This window comes from Acomys minous (genome assembly GCF_964271855.1).
Source record: "Acomys minous genome assembly, chromosome: 4".
Taxonomy (NCBI): Eukaryota; Metazoa; Chordata; class Mammalia; order Rodentia; family Muridae; genus Acomys; species Acomys minous.
The window spans coordinates 57,702,612-57,711,222 of record NC_140486.1 but is presented as its reverse complement, the minus strand read 5'-3'; the positions used below and the strand labels follow the sequence as shown (position 1 = coordinate 57,711,222).

The window sequence follows — 8,611 nt, the reverse complement described above, 5'->3', positions numbered from 1 at the left end:
TCAAAGTAAATGGTGAGATACTCAAGGAAATTCTTCTAAAATCAGGAACAAGGCAAGGCTGCCCACTCTCTCCATATATCTTCAATATAGTACTCGAAGTTCTAGCCAGAGCAATAAGACAACAAAAGGAGATCAAGGGTATCCAAATGGGAAAGGAGGAAGTCAATTTATCCCTATTTGCAGATGATATGATAGTGTACATAAGTGACCCTCAAAATTCCACCAGAGAACTCCTACAGCTGATTAACACCTTCAGCAAATTGGCTGGATACAAAATTAACTCAAAAAAGTCTATAGCCTTCCTATACACAAATGACAAGCTTGCAGAGGAAAAAATTAGGAAAGTCACACCTTTCCCATTAGCCACAAGCAATATAAAATATTTAGGAGTTACTCTAACTAAGCAAGTGTAGGACTTGTTTGAAAAAAAATTAAAAACTCTGAAGAAAGAGATTGAAGATGACATGAGAAGATGGAAGGATCTTCCTTGCTCATGGATAGGGAGAATTAACATAATAAAAATGGCCATCCTACCAAAAGCAATCTACAGATTCAATGCAATCCCTATCAAAATACCTACACAATTTTTTAAAGACATTGAAAGTTCAATTCTGAACTTCATATGGAAAAACAAAAAATCCAGAATAGCTAAAACATGTACAATAAAAGGTGCTCCAGAGGAGTCTCCATACCTGATCTCAAACTGTACTATAAAGCAATAATAATTAAAACAGCATGGTACTGGCACAGCAACAGGCTGGTTGATCAGTGGAATCGAATTGAAGACCCAGATATGCATCCACACACTTATGGTCACTTGATTTTTGACAAAGAAGCCAAATCCATTCAATGGAAAAAGGATAGCATCTTCACCAAATGGTGCTGGTCTAACTGAATGTCTACGTGTATAAAACTGCAACTGGTCTCATATTTGTTACCTTGCACAAAACTCAAATCCATGTGCATTAAAGACCTCAACATAAAACCAGAGACACTAAGTCACTTTTAAGAAAAAGTAGGGAAGAGCCTGGAACATATTGGCACAAGAGACAACTTCCTGAACAGAACACCAACGGCCCAGGCATTAATGTCAACAATTAATAAATGGGACCTCATGAGGCTGAGAAGCTTCTGTAAGGCAGGAGACACTGTCAACAAAACAAAGTGACAGCCTACAGACTGGAAAAAGATCTTCACCAACCCTACGTCTGACAAAGGTCTAATATCCAAAATATATAAAGAACTTAAGAAACTAAACACCACCAAACCAAATAACTCAATTGAGAAATGGGGCCTGGAACTAAATAGAGAATTCTCAACAGAGGAATATCAAATGGCTGAGAAACACTTAAAGAAATGCTCAACCTCCTTAATCATCAGGGAAATGCAAATCAAAACAACTCTGAGATTCCATCTTACACCCATCAAAATGGCTAAGATAAAAAATTCAAGTGACACTACATGCTGGCGAGGATGTGGGGAGAGAGGAACACTCCTTCATTGCTTTTGGGAATGCAAACTAGTACAGCCACTTTGGAAATCTATCTGGTGCTATCTCAGAAAACTGGGAATAGGGCTTCCTCAAGACCCAGCTATTCCACTCCTTGGAATATACCCAGAAGATGCTCCAGCACACAACAAGAAGGTTTGCTCAACCATGTTCATAGCAGCCTTATTCATAATAGCCAGAACATGGAAGCAGCCTAAGTGTCCCTCAGTAGAAGAATAGATAAAGAAACTGTGGTACATCTATACTGTGGAATATTATTCAGCTATTAAAAACAAGGAATTCTCAAAATTTGTGGATAAATGGATTGAGCTAGAAATGATCATAATGAGTGAGTTAACCCAGAAGAAGACTCAAATGGTATATACTCACTTATATCTGCATATTAGCTCAAGGGGCATGTCCCACGAAAGCCTTCACTTACCAGGAAACTGAGACAGAGGGGAGGACATCCTATTGGGACTCTAGATGAGAGAAGCATGGGAGAATGGCTAAGTAGAAGGATCCAGAGGGTCCTAGAAACCTACAAGTAGAACATTATGATAGGCAAATTTGGGCCCCCGGGATCCCACTCAAACTAAGGCACCAGCCAAGGACAATACAGGCGGTAAACCTTAAACCCCTACCCAGATCTAGCCAATGGTCAGAACATTCTCCACAGTAGAGTGGAGAGTAGGATATGACTTTCTCACGTACTGTGGTGCCTCACCTTTGACCATGTCCCCTGGAGGGGGAGACCTGGTGGCACTCAGAGGAAGGACAGCAGGTTACCAAGAAGAGACTTGATACCCTATGAGCATATACAGGGGGAGGTAATCCCCCTCAGAAACAGTCATAGGGGAGGGGAATAAGGGGACAATGGGAGGGAGGGAGGAATGGGAGGATACAAGGGATGAGATAACCATTGAGATGTAACAAGAATAAATTAATAAAAAAAAAAAACTTAAGTAGGACCTGATGCAATATTCATGGAGGAATACTGCTTATGAGTTTTGTTTTGAGTTTATGCTCAGCTAGCCTTTTTTTTTTTATTTAGCCTAAGCCCATTTGGGAATTGGAACTACCCACACTGGGCATCCTCTATTAATCAACAGTTAAGATGATCTTTCATAGAAATGGCTGTCGGTGAATCTGCTCTGTACAGTCCCACAGTTGAGACTACCTCCTCAAATGACTTTATTTTGTATGCAGTTTACAGCTGCAGCTAAGCAGGACATGGAGAATAAAAGTAAATTTAAAATACTCTTAAGGCTTTGAAACTCAAAATTACTAAAATCCAGTGTACATAGCCTAAAAAATGTATATAGTAACTTCTTGGAAGAGCTAAGTAATAAAGAACAAATACCAAGCACTCTGGAATGAAGAAAAAGCATGTTAAGGAAAAAAATGCAGTGATGTAACTTATTTCTTATTCTTGACCTTTCTTTCTTTGTGTGACCTCATTTTTTTTCTTGAGATAGGGTATCTTGTAGTGCAGGATATCTTTTACACTTGCACCATATCCCTTAACTCTGCCTCTCCTGTCTCGTGTCTGCTCATAGACTGACATGCTTTTCACCATGATGACAATGTACAAACCTCTCAACTGAAAGCCAGTCCCAATTAAATGTTTTACTTAGAAGAGTTGTCATGGTCACTCTTCACAGCATTAGAAGCTCTAACTAAGACAGAACATTTCCAAACACAGGGAAATTACACCAGTCTTAGCTCAAGAAAACAGAAAACAACATTGATTGAGTTGTTCAGAAAAATGTTATCAAAATTTGTGAATTAAATGTAAACAGTTTCATGAAGAAAATTTATATTGATAATATAATACTATATTTATTTTAAAATTCAAAAAGTATAAAGTCAATAACTTTTAAATATTTATCTCATAAGACTTAAAAAAAAGAAATATTCACTCAGACCTATCAGAATAAATGATAATGAGTAGAAATAAATAAAATTTAAATTAAAAATAAGAGGGAAATATCAATGAAATAAAGGCCTTGTACAAATCAAATAATAAAGCTAGTAGTAATAATTCACAGATTTGGCATACATTTAGAAATACTGAAAACAGCTATAGAATATAAAAATTACAAATATTAAAATTTAAATTCCATATCATGGGAAATAACACAATCATTATGAATATAATAAGGCAGAACCACAGATAAATCTTAAACACAACCACTTTTTGAAAAGAGCAATGACTAGAAATTACATGCTATTAAATATTTAAATTGATTATCCTTCTATTTATGAAGAAAAATGACTTCATAATATTGAAACTTCCTCTAAAGAAAACATGCCTGTAGTGACAGTACTCAGTGAGGTAGAGGCAGGAATATCTCTGTGAGTTCAAGGGCATCCTGGTCTACAAGGTGAGTCCAGGACAGCCACAGGTACACAAGAGAAATCCTATCATGATAAACCAACAACAATATTAAACACTTCCTCCAAAGAATTATCTTGATGTTTGTAGATTTCATCAAATATTTAACAATGGAAGTCTAAGTCATGTCTTATGTCATCTGGCAAATAAAAGCAGAGATAGAACTTACTAAATTATGTTATAAAGCCAAAATGAAACTCAAGAAAGCAGACAGGTATCTTAAAGGAGTACAACAGACCAACATCTCTCCCCAAATTTTGATGCAAAAAAAAAAAAACCATACATATATAATGTTGCCAAAAAATTGCCTGTTACATCTCAGACTACTTTGCTCTATATGGGCAATGATATTTCAACCACCAAGGAAGTGTAACTTCAATTTGCCGTATTTACATGCTAAAGAACAACAGCTATCAAGCACAAAGAGATCATGTGACAAAATTCAGTACACAATCATCATAAAATGACATGGAAGTATAATAATGGGAAATATTAGACTATATACCAAGTTCCTAAAGTTGAAGTGACATATTAAAATGAAAACTGGTTGATAGCCTCTTAAACTTAGAAATGAGAAAAGGATGGCATCTTTTATTAGCCACTACATAACACAGTGCTAAAAGGTCTAGGCAAGACAATAGGCGTATATGAGAATTCATAAAAAGATAATATGGAAAGGAAAAATAACTTATACAAGTTAATTGCTAGTTGATCAAATCATAGTCATGTCAATTACTAGTCTACTTTTATGACAAAGATATACATCTTAGGTGTGGCAGAGAGATATGATTCTATAAAAAGATAGGATAGGATAATTAGATAGGGTCTTCCAAAACCTCAGAGACATGAAGAATATGGCATTTAAAAATATTTTTAAAATTATTTTAAGGATTCACTGACAATGAGACAGGTTAACTCCTGGCAACACCCAGCCTACCTGAAAGAAGATGATGAGCATCAAAGAACCTCCTTAGGGAAATGGCTTTAAACGTGGCAAACAAGCCACTGGGATAAATGTCCTCGTTTCTACCACAGACAGAATTCGGCATAAAAAATAACAAGCTTGGATGCAGGCAGAGTTGACAGCCAAACTCTGCCAAGACAGGGTAAGCAAGTCCTCAACAGTTCCTGCCTCATTAGATATGTCTGTAAGACCGAAGGCTGAAGAAGATGCTCCAACATTATTGAGAGTTTTCGGTGACTACTCAGGTAGCAAACTGCCTCTGTCATAGTCTCATTTGAAAATCTATTAGCCTGCACTCCCAGTACACTTAGGTAAGTTTATTCCTTTCAATTCTCTGATGGAGTTGAAGACCAGGTAGCTGAGTTTCACAATGAGGCTTAGTTATTCAGGGGTTAAGATGTTTTTAGGTCTAGATAGATATTTTAAGTTGATAATGACAAAAATGTGATGGAGAATGATTTTCATTCAGAATTTTTTATATCTATTATTTTTATTAAATCCCATCTATAAAACCACAGGCATGGCTTACTATTCTGGTACACCTATTCCTATCTTAAGTGATATTAGTAAAATAGAAAGTCCACTGAGCTATCAGAAGCCTAGAAAACAGTGTTATTACAGATAACAATAAATTATTGTCTACAGTGCAGTAACCCAAGTTTCTCAGAACAAGTCTTCTAATTCAAATAAAGATGATTGGGACACAAAGAAACTCTACTTACTCACACAAACATTTAGCAAGTTTTGTTTGTTTAGGATTTTGTTTTTGTTTTTGTTTGAAGTGTGATTTCAGTGTGCAACCTGGCTGGCTATCCTGGACTTTTGTAGACCAGGCTGGCCTCGAATTCATAAGAGATCCACCTGCCTCTGCCTGGGATTAAGGGTGTGTGCCACCACGACTGGCCTTTGTTTTAGATTTTTGAGACAGAGTCTCACTACATAGCCCAGGCTACCCTTAAACTTGCCAAGTAGTCTCAGACGACCTTACATTTGTGATCCACCTGCTTTTACTTCTATAAAGCCTGAAACCTTATTTTTGGGCCATTTCTGTAGAGTAAGAATCCAATCTCACATCTCAGGGTTATCCAAACTTAACAGGATAATGTCTGCACACACAGGAAATAAGGTAAGTCCTCTCACACAGCAAAATGTTATTAGCATGACCATCTAAGTCAATGTCTCTTCCTACAGGATGTATTCCCCAATGTCTGCTTCATGAAACACCTCAATCGCCATGGGATCCACTTTTCTGCAGTCTTGGCTAAACTTTTCTGCCACTTCAAAACCGAGAGGATCGTCTGCCATGAAATAAACCACCACTCCCTGGTACTGAGAAGTATTTTCAGTGCTTCGACCCAGACCAGATTTCAACACATAGTTTCCATACAGGAAGGACTGCTCTGCTCCTGGCTTTATCCACACTTTATACTTGGCCTAGGGTGCTAAGTAAGACAGTTGCAATGTCCAACCGGAACTTGTGGGTCTTGGTAAACTTTCTGAAACATGTCCCCACTGACACTAGCTCATCCCCCAGAGATGTTGGCTGCCAGCTTAAGGATCATTTCACTCACATTGTACACTAGGTCGTTGTGCAGCCAGAAACAGTAGGTGGGGTCAGGCTTGTCCACCAGGAGCTATGGATTCTCCCCAATGTATTTTGCAATCTTCTCAAACATTACCAGAGTCTGTTCTTCAGTCAAAGGCCTCATTTTCCTACTGCCTTGACTCCCAGGAACCTCTTACATCCAGAATTTTAGAGGCACCAGGATAGGAAAGATATTTTCTTCAAGGCTGTCAAATACAAATAGCATAAATAGTAAGAATGTAACATTTATATAAGTCCAGATTGTGGCACGGTTCTTTTTGGTATCTGTAGTTTATTGTATTTATGTGTAATAATATAAATGTATATGTAAAAAATAAAAATAAATAAAATAATAAAATAAAAGAAACACATCCACACTTGTAAATAACATGGTTGCAAAGTATTTTGAAGCCGAAAGGAAAAAACAAACCCCAGAGAGTTTAACAGTATTGTGGAATACAGAAAAAAACATAACAAAGCAAAATATATTCTTATACAGGCTACAACAGGTGGGTACTAAACATTAAAATACTAATGCAGAGTAATTGTCCAAAAATAGAATAAGGATGATGAAGAGATGCCCAGTAATGAAAATATTTTGTTCTTACAGTGGGTACAGTTATAAATCCTGTCCATACTCACACCAGACATATTAAACTGTCACTTCTTAAGCGTAGAATCTTGGCATCCTAATCCTGCTGAGAAGCATGTACACACTTATGCAGAAGAGACTTTTTACATAGTTCTTTGTGTCCTGTTCCTACCCTAGCCCAACAGTTATCAGTTTTACACCAAAAGGAGTCGTCAAGGTGTGGTTAGCTTTTTAATTGTTTATTTCTATTTAATAATGACATTTTAGGGTAGAGAGTGTGGGCATGAATGAGCCAATCATTCAGATAAACTCTTCTTTGTGTTTTAGTCTCTCTCCCTCTCTCTCCTTCTTTCTTTCTTTCTTTCTTTCTTTCTTTCTTTCTTTCTTTCTTTCCTTCCCCAACTGAGGATCCTTTCTCTGTGATGACTATCCCATGGCAAGTTAATACAGAAAGCCAGGCAGTGAAATATGCAACAAAAAGGTAAAACATTCAAAAGACTAGATACCAAGACATAATCAAACTAAGGACTTAAAAGAACAAAATAGAAACAAACAAGCAAAACAGTTCAACAAATCAATAAAAGAAAGATTTGGTTCTTAAGGAAAATCAATACGATTGAAAAAGCCCTAGCCAAATTAACTAAAAGACAGAGAAAGAGGATGCAAGTTAATAAACTTAGAGGTGAAAAGAGAAAGGGGGGCATCACAACACACAACAAGGAAATCTAGAGAATCACAAGGGCATAACTTACCAATATGTGACTCTACCATACTAGAATACCTAAAACAAATAAGTGAGTTTATTAGTATGTATGATCTTCCTTATTTAAGTCAAGATTAAATAAGGCAAATCAAACGCACCCACCCCCTTAATGAAATAAAAGCTGTAATAAAATACTCCCAACTAAAATAGCCCAGAGTCAGATGGATTCACCTTAGAATTCTGCCAGACATTCAATAAAGAATTATTGCCAATACTGCTCAAATTATTTAACAAAATAGAAACTGAAATAACATTTCCTAATTACTTTTATAATGTCATAACTATCCTGGTATCTAAACCATAAAAAGACCAAACAAAGAAATAAAATTACAGACAATATAAACATAGGTACAATGATTTCTCTATAAAATACTTCAATTCAATCTAAGAACACATTTAAAATACCATTTACCATCAATTAGATGTTTACTAAGAGATAGAAGGATGGTTTAAAATACATTAATCAAATATCCAAAACCTCCATAATCATATCATTAGATTCAGGAAACACCCTTGACAAAAAAAAACCCAACATTCCTTCATGATAAAAGCTCCTACAAAGGTAGGCATGCAAGAGAAAGACATATTTCAATGTAGTAAAGGCAATTTACATCAAGCCACAGCCTACATCAACCTAAACAGAAAAGCTTTTCTACTAAAATAAGGAACAAAGTAAAGGATGTTCATTTTCTCTATAATTATTCAGGTCTTGAAGTCTTAGCTAGAGCAATAAGACAACTTAAGGAGATCAAGTATCTCCTTAAAATATCTAACATGAAATGTATGTACCTGATAAACAATTTCAGAAATGTACTAATAA

General features: G+C 36.2%; 1 pseudogene across 1 annotated transcript; it reads right to left on the bottom strand.

Moving 5' to 3' along the window:
• Window positions 1-5,990: 5,990 nt before the first annotated feature.
• LOC311596133 (60S ribosome subunit biogenesis protein NIP7 homolog) lies at window positions 5,991-6,560 on the bottom strand (annotated as a pseudogene). The gene has a single exon. The product of its transcript is annotated as a 60S ribosome subunit biogenesis protein NIP7 homolog (transcript).
• Between the last annotated feature and the right edge of the window lie 2,051 nt (window positions 6,561-8,611).